A 13453-nucleotide genomic window follows, 5' to 3' on the forward strand; every position below is an offset into this window, starting at 1 on the left:
GGAAGAAGTTTTTTACTGTGGGGGTGGTGAAGCAGATTGCTCAGAGAGGCAGTAAATGTTCCATCCCCGGAAACATTCTAAGTCAGGTTGGATGGGGCTCTGAGCAACCCGATCTAGTTGAAGATGTCCCTGCTCACTGCAGAAAGGTTTGACTACATAGTCTTTAAAGGTCCCTTCCAACCCAAACCAGGATTCTGTGATTCTTTTCAGGGAAAACCAGCTCAGGGTAGATTATCCCATGTGGGGAAGGGAGAAGGGTGGACACAGACATATTGAGGCTGAAATATGTGTATTTGCAAATAAGGACATGTGTGCATATATAGTCATAACACTTTATTTTTGTTTCTCCTGTATCTTGATGTAATCTTATTTTATATTTTTTAAATGAAATTTTGAATCTGTATTTTCACCTCTATGACTAGATGTATTATACTTACATACACGTATATGCAAATTGAAGTTTCTAGTCAGTACCTCATATTAGCTCATATTTTACAACCCATCCATGGAACATTGTTATTTCTTTCTCTCCTCCCCTTCATTTTCAGCAAAATTCCTTTATGGCTGTCCTTTGAGTTCTGTAAAGCTTCTATTTATATGCTTTCAAGGCTGATAGAAGGTGGAGATTTTAACCCCCTCCCTATAAGGAAAATATTGAATCTAGATGTCTGCCTCCCCAAAAAATGTCTGCAAGGTTGCTATATCATCCCATCAGCCACCTGTTAACAACCACTAGGTTGCTGATCATGATCACCTGGTGGACTCCCTAAATTATGCAGGGATTTTAGATATGAACTTTACCTTGAGGCTATGCTCTGAAATCCCTATGTGGATCTAGCCCTTAGTTGTACCTTGCTCCCAAAATGAATGCTCAGTTTCACTGGGTTGCACTTTTCCCCTCATTATACATGTAATGTCATTGCAGGCATGACAGCAGCACTGCTGTAAATCAAAGAAAAACTCATCCAGAATTTTTAAGGGGTGTTTCATTTCATTCACATTATGTTCACCTTTAAAACCACTTTTCAGTTAGTCTTTGATTTCCTTTCTGGGTTACTGCATACAAATGCTAAACAGTGTATATGGCTATAGTAGCCCACACTGATGGCATCTGAAAACTAGATAAATTACTACTTCTAATGAATGATATGTGTATATATGTATTTAATGTAGAGCTTAGTATTTCTCTCTTGTTCAGCTAATTTCTAGTAACCACTATTTCACTGATAGGGTGGAAAGAATCCACTTGCTCTGGATTTCTGGAATAGATACATTGTGAAGACCTGCACAGCCACTACTTTTATTTATGAATAAGTGTCCTTGGAGGATAGGATACATGCTCCTTGTGATAAGTCCTTTTGCTGCCATTGTGCTGTCAATGCTCTTCTTTCTGTATCTGTGTTCAGAGCATCACCCTTAAAAATAAACCAATGGAACACAGAGAGCCAGAAAGTCCTCCTAGTAAATATTTCCTTATTAGTTCCTCTTTTTGGAATAAACCCTTGCAGTTTCACTTTCTGCTGTAGTTACTACTTTTTTTTTCTGCCAGGAAAAGGAAAAATTATTCCAAGGCTAAGTGTTTTGAAGCAAATATCATTTAAGAAAAGGAAATAAATCTCCTTACAAAATTTCTGCTGAATGTAATGGAAATGGAGTAAGACATAGTAAAATTACATGATGGCTATTTGATCTGTTCTCTCTAGTTCTGCTTTCACATAAGGAAGCAGGTCTTCTGACTTCAGCGAAAGCTCAGGGTCTGAAAGGCTTCTTGCACAGACCTGAATGGCCACTGCTCCCTGAACAAATGTAAAACTGAGATGTGAGGTTCCTGTATCTTATAGGTATGACAAAAAAGAAGTGAAAATCTTTGAAAACATTTGGTTCATTGCTTTACACACGTATAAATCATGAAAAGGCATTGGGAAAAAAAGTCATAGTTTTTCTTCTTCCAACAGTATGCTCAGATTTAATATGTAGTTTTTAGCCACATTTTTTCACACAGGTCAAACAGCCTCTTAAATTTTGATAATCAGTTGGAGCAGCGAGATAAATATGAGACACTTCCAGAAACAAATCAAAATTCGCATGGTTGTAAGATGCCTGCTGAGGCAATTGGCAGGATTTCCAATGCTGACTCTTGGAACCAGCTTCCCTGGAGATGCTTTGAAACACAAACCTACTACAAAGGAAATGGTACCTCTCTGTTAAATAGCTGACCTAATCTCTGTATTCAAATAGCCCTGTGAAGATTTCTAACACCATTTAAAAGGTGAGCTTCTTATTACTTTATATTTTCCTTCCATTATTTTATATATTTTTATACCTTGAATATATATAATTTTCTTCCAATGTCAGTGATGGTAAGAGATTGAGTCATGTTCTGTGTGGGCAGAATGTGTTGTCATTTAGAAACTTAAGACTACCTTAAGCACTGCAGCAAAGGCTTTTTTGGTTGCTTGTTTGTTTGGGTTTGGTTGTTTGTCTGGGGTTTTTTACCACTGTAATAGATGTGATATGCAAACTAAACTGGTAAATGTTTTCAATTAAACAGAAAGTTTTAGGTCCCAGATGTACATGCAAGAAATTTGAACAGCGTCAAATTGTTTTAATTTCAAAGATTTATGAGAAAAAGTGGAAATACTGACTAGTTCTTTCCAATGTGTCCAGATCTCGTTACAGGTTACACTAATCAGTCACATGAATGTTTAACTGTTTATTTCAATAACTAAATTTGGGGAATTGCATCCTAAAAGGGAAAACAATGTCCTGATTTAGGTACTCAGAATCTGTATTGGGTATACAGGGAAAGGAAGCCACAAAAACTGACATGTGGAACAGTGAATAGTCAAAAATTAGCAGATAAATGGAGAATGACTCATGTCCTCGAACTGGTTTTTGTTCATAGCTATGAAGAGGTGGCTTTGTGTCTCAGGAACTATTTTTACAGTTGTCTGTAAAACTGGCTTTAAAGAAACCCAAAAAACTTACAAACTGTTTTATCACATTTTATTTGAAAGACTAGTAGAGAAGATGTCCATTTTTTAATAGAATTATTGAGTAGCTAATTCATTCTTACAGGATGTTGTAATTCTGAGGCCAATTTTTGCTATGTATGATGGGGATTTAATACACATCTGTTGCAAACCTGCTGCTGATGCTGTTTCAGCTTCTGTATTATAATGTATTGAGGCAGACACCGTAAGAAGGAAAAGGACTTTCTAGCTTAGCAGTTAACAGACTTGCTTGCAAGAGTTCTCTTCTAGACATAAAATAACTTTTTTTATCCCTTGACTGTTAAAGGCATAATAATCCTTCTGGCAAAAGACTGAGCCCCATGACTCCTCCTAATCTGTTGAGTTTTATACTGCTCTTTCTTCCTCTGCTGATCTTTTGAATCTTGAATGCTTTAATGTACAACAGAAATGCTTCAACAGAAGCAGGGATTAAAGGCATTCACCAATTCTATGACCTTTGAATTTTCAATAATTTGATGGTTAATACAATCAGATTCAGGATTAAAGCATAGATTTTAATTCTTGCAAGATTGAGGCAGGTGAGTGTATTGAGCCCTGCAAAAAGTTAGGGAAGTCATCTCTTCCTGTGGCTGTTGTGGTATTTTGTGTGAAACCAAATCCAATAGGCATGCTCTAACACCAGCTATCAGATTAAGCACTGCAGGCAAAGCAGGAGGAGGAAGGGCTCATCTCTATGCACCCCAGCAGGTCTAAGCCTGACTTGAGTACAGTCTTGCTCTCTTGCTACTGTTGAGCCTTAAGTGCTTCCAGGCATGCACAAAAGCAGAACCTTTGGCAGGTTGGGAACGTTAAAATAAGAAACAGGCTTTACTGGCTTTAGGTGTTAAAGGATTAGGTGATAGAATTAGAAGGAAACTGAGTGGGATGAAAAACTAGAATTGAGGCATTTGAGCTTGGGGTGTGGTAATTATTAGACCTATATATTAGAAGGAAAAATAAAAGTGAGGGTGTTGTTTTTATTGAACCAAAGAAAGCAAAAAAAATGTAACAATGTTCACATGTTTTTATAGTAAGAAGCTTCGTAATTTCTTTGTTATAAAAACAGTGGTTGGGCAGTTTTTTTCAAGCTCGTTTATGAAGCTGATATATGCTTTGACACTGCTGTAATCAGCAGAGTCAATGACAACCACAAAGCCTTACATATGCAGTGTTCTCACGAGGTGTTCAATATGTTAATATTAGCAACAGCCATAGTCACCAATATAACTGGATCAGAGAATGGCTTGTGTTGGAAGGGACCTCAAAGGTCACCCAGTTCCAACTCCACTGCTGTGGGCAGGGCCACCTTTCACTAGGCCATGTTATTCAAAACCATGCCCAACTGGCTTGGAACACTGCCAGAGGGCAGTGGGGCACCCACAACTTGCCTGGACAACCTGTGCCAGTGCCTCATCACCCTCACAGTCAAGAATTTCTCCCTACTATGTAATCCAAACCTACTCTCTTTCAGCTTAGAGCCATTCCCTCTTGTGCTATCACTGCATGCCCTTGTTGAAAAGTCCCTTCTGACTTTATTAAAAGCCCCTTTTAGGTACTGGAAAGTTGCAATAAGGTCTGCCAGAAGCTTTTTCTCCAGGCTGAATAAACCCAGTTTTCTCAGCCTGTCTCCATAGAGGAGGTGCTCCAGTCCTCTGACCATCTTCATGGCTCTCCTCTGGACTCCAACAGGTTGATGTTCCCTTGCCTCAGAACTCCATGGCTTTCAGTCAATGTCTGGGCCCATTCTTTTGAGTTCCTGGATGTTCTGGGTACTTACTAAGAGGTTTTCACTTGCTGGGACAAACCTGGTTTACAAAGTATTATAGAAATAAACCATGTAAGAATTAGCTACTAAAATATCAAAAGGGAAAAAGCCCTCAAACCAAATTTAGAGGGGACAATTATAATTAGCTTTGATAAGGAAATCACACATAAAAGCATAAAGCAATGAAGACATACTTGTTTTTTCTCAGGAGAAGGTCTAAAAAAAGTTATGTGTAGCATAAAAGATCCTATTTTATTATTATTTAAGGGATTTGTTGCCCTGAAGATTGTCAAAATAAGAGATCAGTTTCGCATAGCCTGAATAGATGTTTGAAATAAGATTTTACGGATGACTGCAATACACGACAGCTTCTCTGAAATTATATATTGTATGTCTAGACAAAAAGCAAGTTCTCATATTACCTATGTATTTGATATTTGGAAGATTATTTTGGGGAGCAGTGCAGTTCATTCCAGGTATGTAGAGAAATATGAATACCAAATGTTACTGACAGTAAGGCAAAAACCTGCTTTTGCTGGAAAAACAAACACCCCAGAATTATCTCTTCTGGGAAAGGATTTCAAAGCTGGTTAAATTATAGATGTAGGTGAGACTGAGTGATTTCATTGAGGTGACTGGTACAATCCAGTAAAAATGTTTAAAGCATGCTGTATCTCTACAACACTCAACAAATCACAAAATATTACTTTCTTTATTTACATTCTTAAGTAATAAATCTTCTGGCAACCAAATTAACTTCCTATGTGAGGTAAATCAATCCTCTGTTGAGATTATACATTAAAAGTTGTAATTATAATAAGAAATGTCATTTGATGGTTATGAAGGACATAGAAAAAAGTACTTTTACAGAATATAAACTAATAATGAAAAACTTTATGCTTAAACATTTCTCTAATGATTAGAAATTTTTTCTTTTTGCTGGCTTGTTTTGATGTCTTACACAGAAATGAAATACAGGTAATTAAAAAAATTAATAATACTTTATTATAATTATTAATCCTTTTTCCTGTTTTATAATGTTCAGAAAACCCTTATGAGCAATTTTAAGAGCTAGGAAAAAAATCAACAGCCTAAATCCTCCTTCACTTTAGAAGTGTCACACTGCATAATGTGCATTAATGATGTCATTAGTTGGGCTTCTTGATTTAAAGTCTGTTTTGAAGATAGATTATGCAGGAGATATTGCAGTGGTATGATAATGGTTGAAGTGCTCCCTATTATGTATGGACATGGCAACAGGCATGCTATAAAACAGAGAAAGTATTTTCCAGGAATTCTAATTATAAAATGTATTATATTCTCATAGAAAATAATTAGTAATAATTACTAGAAATGTATTACCAATAATGAAAAAAGCAGAGGCCAGCAGGTTTCTTTACCCTTTTTTAACCAGCAGGACAGGATTTTATGCTATACCTTCTTTTAGAAGTGGCAGGAACTTCACACGGACTGACATTTAAGCTGAAGATTAAATAAGAGGACCAGTGTTCTCAATATTAAAGGGTAACCTTTGGTGAAGTAAGAGCATTGGCTAGGGGTAGTGAGCTGGAATATGAGCCTTCCTGGAACAAGGCAGCATAAGCATAAAATGAAAGGTGTCCAAGGTCAAGATGAAATAGACCTTGCAAAGAAAATGAATATGCAAAGTTTTCTTAGGTTTGTAAATAAAAATAATAAAATATAAAGTTAAAAATACCCACTGAAACAAAAAGTATGATGTGTACAGCTTTCTAGTAAAGATGAGTTGAGGAGTATATAATCTGGGACATCTAAAGCCTAAATGATTTCTTCAGTGTTTGAGTAAGGTTTATGATGGTCATAGTACAGGGTACAACATGAAGAAAAAAAAGAAAAGACTTGTAACTTATACAGAAAACTTGAAAATGAAAATTACCACAAACTGAAAACAAAGTCGAAGCCCTTTAATAATCTCATAGTAAGGATTTAGAGAGTCTCTCTATGTGTTGAAAACAGGACAATATATGTCAATGTTAGCAAATGAGAGGGCACTACTAGATGTACAATCTCTGATAGTTCATGCTAAACTGCCATATATGTTTAGGAAGGAAACAAAACCCTCAAAAATTAGATTTAAACAGAAAATAGGAATTATTAAAATGTTTTATGCACTGTACATTTCATTTCCTGAATCTGAGAAACTTATTTTTATTAGAAAAAGTAGGTTAAGTATATCTAATCTTTTTAAATTACAAAGTGATTTGACAAGATGCTACATGGGAAATGCCGTAGTTAGACTAGAAATGGTGAGCATTATCCCAAGAAACTGATCAAAGAGGAGTTGATGTCCTAAGAAACTGATCACAGAGGAGGTGATGTGGACTGTGCTGATGAGCAAGAGTAAAAGGTAGCATTGGTGTATCAAGTTACCCTTTGACAAGAGCTTTTAAACTTCCTAATTACTAACATAATCAAGAAAAAGCGAACTGTGAGGGTGAAATCTACATAAAGCAAGAAGGACTATCCTAATGACAGGATAGTGTCATCACTATGGAATTTGAAAGATGGAAATTAGATGAGATAGAATGAGATGGAATTTGAAAGATGTAGCTTGCCTATGATTTAAGGGCATAAATATGTGTATAAAAGAAATGATGAGATGCAGGAAGGAAATGCCAGAGTACAAGGAATGTACTTGGAAAGGGATAGGCTATTATGGTCACCTATATTCAGTAAAGATGGACAGAAACTGAAAAAGCAGTGCAAAGAAAAGGAAGTGGGAATAGTCAGTGAACCAAAACTTGCCTTAAATTAGGAAACTAAGATAGTCTTATCCAGTCAAAACATTATTGATGAAATACAAGGCTATATCTATGTGACACACAAAGTGAAATTTTTGAGAGGCTAAGTTACCTACCTTAAAGAAGAATGCTAATATAGGAGCACAGTTGATCTCAGACTGTCAGGAGTCTATTTCAGGGTTTTTTGATTCACCTTCCATAGGAACAGTGGGGTAAAGCATGAAATTATACTTAAGGCAGAGTCAAATAAAAATAGACAGTAAATCTGTGACAAGTTTCTTGTGTTTGATGAAAAAGGTTTCAGAGATCCCCTCCAGTCCACTGTTTCTTTATATTTGAAGGGAATTTGTTACCATAGTAACAGGCATGGAGGCTGAATTGCTTTATTATTCCTTGATGCAGTCTAGATAGCATGGACAGTGGGAGAAATAATTTTACTTTGTTAATTTTTCTCTCAACGCTGAGTGGCACTTTGAAAGTTAAATGGAAATGCTGTGCATTTGTACTGCATAAATGTGTACTGCAGACTAATTGTCCAACATTGTCTTGGTCTCTTTGGGTGCTTGTGTCTAATCAATAGCTTTGACTTTTGGACCACGGATGTTATTTGTAGATCAAAACAGAAAATAACTTGCTACATGGTCTGTCAATGTATGGATTTTATGGAGATCAATGAATATCAGGTTTTGAAACTGAAAAAGAAAATTTTCACATTTAATGGTTTTCTAGCTCTGGACAGCAACGTGTAGCAACACAACATGTATTTTCATAATTTAAAGAAGTATTGTAAAAAAAATTTACAATGTCATTAAAAGAGGATTTTATCATTCTACCCTTAATGCTTTATTATTGTATTACAGTGTTTTAGAAGTGCCTAATGATTTTGTCTTTGGTGATGTGAAAGCAAGATGAGCACCTCTGATTTGAATTTGCATTTGATCTTTGAACAACAACATGCTATCTGCTCTTCATGAGGTCTTTTATTTTTCCCAAGAAATGGACTGGTAATGGATTCTTTAGCTGGATATAGATATGTCCCTTGTTAAACTCTGGGTAATAAGATAGTCCCAGACCACCAGGTGTCCAAGTACTATGTTGATGAATTTGTATTCCACTGATGCCATAAATAACTTCATAAATTTTTACAACACTGGACTATATCTTGTTTCAAGAGCAGGGAGAAACTGCAGGCACAGTGAATATGCAAAGCTAAAAATAAAGAAAATTGATATAATAATATTTGGCATAGGAACCTAGTTATTATTTACCAATATGTTGCACTCTAAAATACAGAAAGTGTAACTTTCTATATTTTTCTGTTATTTAATGTTTTGTTCAGAATTAAATGTCATATTGTTGAATTGCATTTCTATGTTATGGCAAAACCTCAACAGATAAAAGGATAAAAACTGAATATTATTGCAGTGGAAGAAAGAGTGGAAGACACTCTTTTTCTCCAGCAGGCAGCTGATATGATGAAGAGTCATTGCATAGATCCCTTCAAATAATGACTTTGGTGTATTTATGGGGATTTCTGCTTTGTATGAGGTTCTGTGGGTTTTTTTTTTCTTCTAGCTTTTTTTTTTTATTTGTTTGTTTGGTTTGGTGGGGTGTTTTTTGATGGTTTTTTTTGTTTTTTTTTGTTTTGGTTTTCTTTGGTCAGACAGTGCTTTTATGCTGGTCTGAGTCTGTTTATAAACTTAGCTATAATCATATACTGAAAATAAAAAATCATATGTAAATAAAGGCATGTACTGCATTTCTTTTAAGAAGTCTGGTAGGAAATGGGCATAAAAACAATAAAAGTGTACTGCACAATTCAGCATCAAGTGATCATGAGCTTAGGAGAATGATCATGTGAAGGGCATCACTTGCACAAACCAAACTGCTGGCAAGCAGATGTGACTGGGATCTGATACATAAGAGGGGTTTCCTAAAGGGTCCAGTCCCATGCTCTTATTCACACAGAGCTTAAGTCTGGTTAGTAGGAACAGGTGAAGGAGCAATTGTAAAAGGGAGAATACACGGTTTCAAGTCTGTGGAGGCTCAGATCCTATGGAAATTCTTACCTCTTAAACCAATGGGGCAATTCTTTTTCTCTAAATTTAAAAGAAGGCCAATCATGCCTGTTCTCATAAACTGGGTTAAACTGTATTGATATGACTATTATGCTATTCTGAACATTAAGGGGACACTAATCTAAAAACAAAAGACAAGCCTCCCTCCCTTCTTTGCCTGCTTCAATTTCTTAGTGAGACTCCCCAAGTTTAACTGCATTTTTACTCTCTTTAGAGAATGAAGAGCCCCTTCCTTTTTATTAACTTGAATGAAAAGGCTGAATTGTAATCCAAAAGACTAATGTTTCGTTTAAAATAGAAGTTTTTTATTGGAGATAGATGTAACCTTTATGATTCATTTAGGAATAATTTTAATACAATTTCTGAAAATGTTACCGTTGTTTGGATAGTGACTGATTTAACTGAAATCTAGGAAAAGAAAGAAGGAACAGTATGAAGGTGGCCAAAACACACTATGGGCTAAGAAAACACTAGTGTATGCATTTTTTTATTTTGTAGTGGAATTGCAGTGCCAATAATTTGCCTGAAAGTGAGGCAAAGTGAGTTTTCTTCAAAACTTTCTACTCTTTGGAGCAATTACAGTTTTTTCTTTTTCGTTACCTGGAATAATGTTTAATTATGTGCAAAAAAATTGGCTTTTATTCAAATGGCTGGAGAAATATATATTTTACTTTGAATCTAGGAGAAGAATTACTCTTCTTAGAAGAGAAGAGACAAATGTTCCTTCTTGCCTTTTTACTTACATATTTCTGTGACATTGAATGTGACCAGATTTTCATACTAGGACTTTGCAAATGTGAACTCTCAAATGTGTAAATTGAGTGTATGTGAAAGGGAAGAGAAAGTCTTTGTAGTGTAGTATGGCTTCCTGCTTTATATTCATTATGGATGTAGTATGCAGCTAAAAGAAGTTTTGAATGAGGTTTTTCTAATTCTTTCCTCAGCTTCAAAATGCTCATAGAAATGAAATCTTTTCATCACACAGCTGTTTTACTTAAATACCCACTAACACTCCAGCTACTGCTTTAGAGTGCAATTAATTGTGAGATAACCTATGTTAAACCTTCAGCTCATTGCTGCTGGAAGACTGACCTATTTTGGGAAGTGTAACAACACAAAATAAAGAAATAGCTGCAGGGCTTTTCTGCTCTTCAGATATTTTGGCTAAAGGAACAGGGAACTGGAGGGATTGTACAGCTGAAAAAAAATGTATGCTTCAAGATAAGGAGGTGTAAGAAGGTTAGGTAGGTGTATCAGCACATCAATCAGCTACTTAGTCTGCTCAGAGAGGGAACAAAGGCTTCTCCTGTGTTATCCAATGTATTTAAATGGGCTATCTAGGACACCTTCAGATAAGATTCCATTCAAATTGGTAGGGTGAACTTAGGCCAAAATCACAGCACAATTTTTGCATTTACTAAACTACTGTAGTTTTGTACAGCTTTATTTCCCTAAATTGTAGCCAGATGTTTTGTGTGGCCAAACTCAAATATGAGAAAAGCTAGAATCAAAGTCACCCAACTATAAATTTTGGGAGAATGTAAACTTTACATCAGCTTGTATCTTCCTTAATGTTATTTTATTTTAGTGTTGCCTTTTTTGTTTTAAAGTAACTATAAAAACACTGTTGTCTTTCTGTTTTCAACTTTATTCCTGTGTTCTAAATTTACATCATTTATTGGAAAATAGCATGCAAAACATGAGTATTCAAGCCTCATGGAACACTGCAAAAGATACAGGGCCTTTCTGTGAGATGACTCCTTAAGTCTTCCTCAGTCTGACATTTTCTTGTATGGCTTTTACCATCTCTGTCTTGATATAGAATTTAAAAACCAGTACACAATTTGGCTTAGCCCAGTTTTCATTTGCTTAATTGACACTGTATAATAAATATTTTATAAAATAAAAATATTTATTTTTAAATTAATAAAAAATTGCTCTTAATTTCAAACTTAGCTTTGCAGCATTGCCAATAATCTCTTTGGAAAATGCGCACTTAGGCACTCAGAAAGTCAGATTTGACAGTGTTTGATTTGACAGTATTTGATTTGGTTATTTGATTTGACTGATTTAACTTAGGAAGCTGTGACCAGATTTGGTCCTTCATCTACCTGGTCACAGCTTCCTAAGTTAAATCAGTCCCCAGAGTTACTATTGGCATTCTAACACTGCTAATATGAATATAGCAGTTGTGCAATAATAACCCTGAGTGACTCTCTGGGAACATCCTGTGAGAAAATGTGTGTACTGAATTCCATTCCTGATCAATCATAATTAATATAAATTTAACATCTTTATGCATCCATCAGCATTTGCATAACCACAGACATAAATTCTGAGGGAAGAGTTTAGTCTTTATGCACGAAGTGCAAGGCAGGAGTAGAATATGTGTATTATCAATCCAGCAACGTGTAAGGAATTAAAAACAATTGGATTTTTCACAATTTCTCAGATACTGCAGAGATGCAGCCTATGGAGTAAGGTGTACTTAAGCTCCTCGTATCTGTGTTTAACAAAGCCCAGTTTATTGTCCTTAGCCAAAAGCCACAAAGTACTAAATGCATCCATGTCATCAAGGAATCAACATCCATTTTAATCTTGAATTAAACACTGTGTCTACACTGAGTAGTGAGAAAGTGAAATGTAAATGAAGAACAGCACTGTTAAAATTGAAGTCTTCACAAGATGAAGGTCAATAAAACACTTGCTCTGTTTGTATAGCAAAACTTATTTATTTATTAATTTTGAGCCTTCAGCATATTTTTGTCTGGTTTGTAAAACTGCCAGAAGCTACAGAAGTTGGTAAGAAAGTGTATATCTGAAGCAGAACTAGAGGCTTTGTCATAAAAAGAAGTAAAATTAGATGCCCCCAAAGTCACCCAGACAGTAAGGTTTTAAAAAACAACTGCTGCAAAGTGGAAAAGCATTTTCAGTACAAACATTTTCAATGCAAAATAATCACAGAGTGTGATGAACAGAAAAGGACTGGGCAGACTGGGACTACCCATTCTTGCCTCAGGCTCTCAAGGCCATGGGGAAAACCTGCCATACCTATGTTGCTCCTTGAGCTGTGAAGACAGAGGTGGCAAAAGAGAAAAGTCAACAATAAGAAAGACAACAGAGTTTAACCAGTGGATTTTTTTTTTTTACTTATGAAAGTCTGATAAATATTTACTTTTAGAAATGAAATATCTAAACCATCTCACTTCTGTTCACAAATCTTAATGTTTCTGTGGCCCAAATGTTAATATGTAATTTAACATATTATTTGCACTTTAGACTCTGTAATCTCGATGTGTTCTATTAGTAGAACTGCAAGAAGTCTTTCATATCCAATAGCTAGATAATATGAAATATCTGGAGAAAGGAGAACCAACCAACAAAGCTGAGGCTTGAAGAGGAAGGCAAATTGAGGGGGGCAAATTGTGATTTGCATTAAAGCTCTCAATTGTTTTAAAAATTCTCTTTTAATTATTTTCTACTTATGACCACAAGAACTGAAGAAAAGTATGAAATCTTAAGTGTATATCTCCTTAGAAAACACACCTGATTTGTTTTAATATTTTCCCCAAATATAATTGTCCTTAATTCTTGCCGTGTCAGGAGACACTGAAGATGATTAATAAAGACAATGGTGAGTCAAGATGAAATTCTGCTTGAAATGAAAGAATGCAGAATATCAAAGTGTTGCAAATCCTAGATCCTGATACCTCAGCCAATTTGGTTTCTTGGTCTCCCATCTTCAGAAGAAATTATGAAGCACATGGCATTAACAACACAGGAGGTCCATGGTAACTAAGTCCAGCACAGAGTATT

General features: G+C 35.5%; 1 protein-coding gene across 4 annotated transcripts in view; it reads left to right on the forward strand.

Moving 5' to 3' along the window:
* Nucleotides 1-13453, forward strand: part of GRIK2 (glutamate ionotropic receptor kainate type subunit 2) — a 356681-nt gene that overhangs the window by 24868 nt on the left and 318360 nt on the right. The gene's annotated exons all lie outside the window — the stretch shown is intronic.

The sequence above is a fragment of the Agelaius tricolor genome, unplaced genomic scaffold, assembly GCF_023055355.1.
Source record: "Agelaius tricolor isolate 1412-34295 unplaced genomic scaffold, bAgeTri1.0.p SCAF_1, whole genome shotgun sequence".
Lineage (NCBI taxonomy): Eukaryota > Metazoa > Chordata > Aves > Passeriformes > Icteridae > Agelaius > Agelaius tricolor.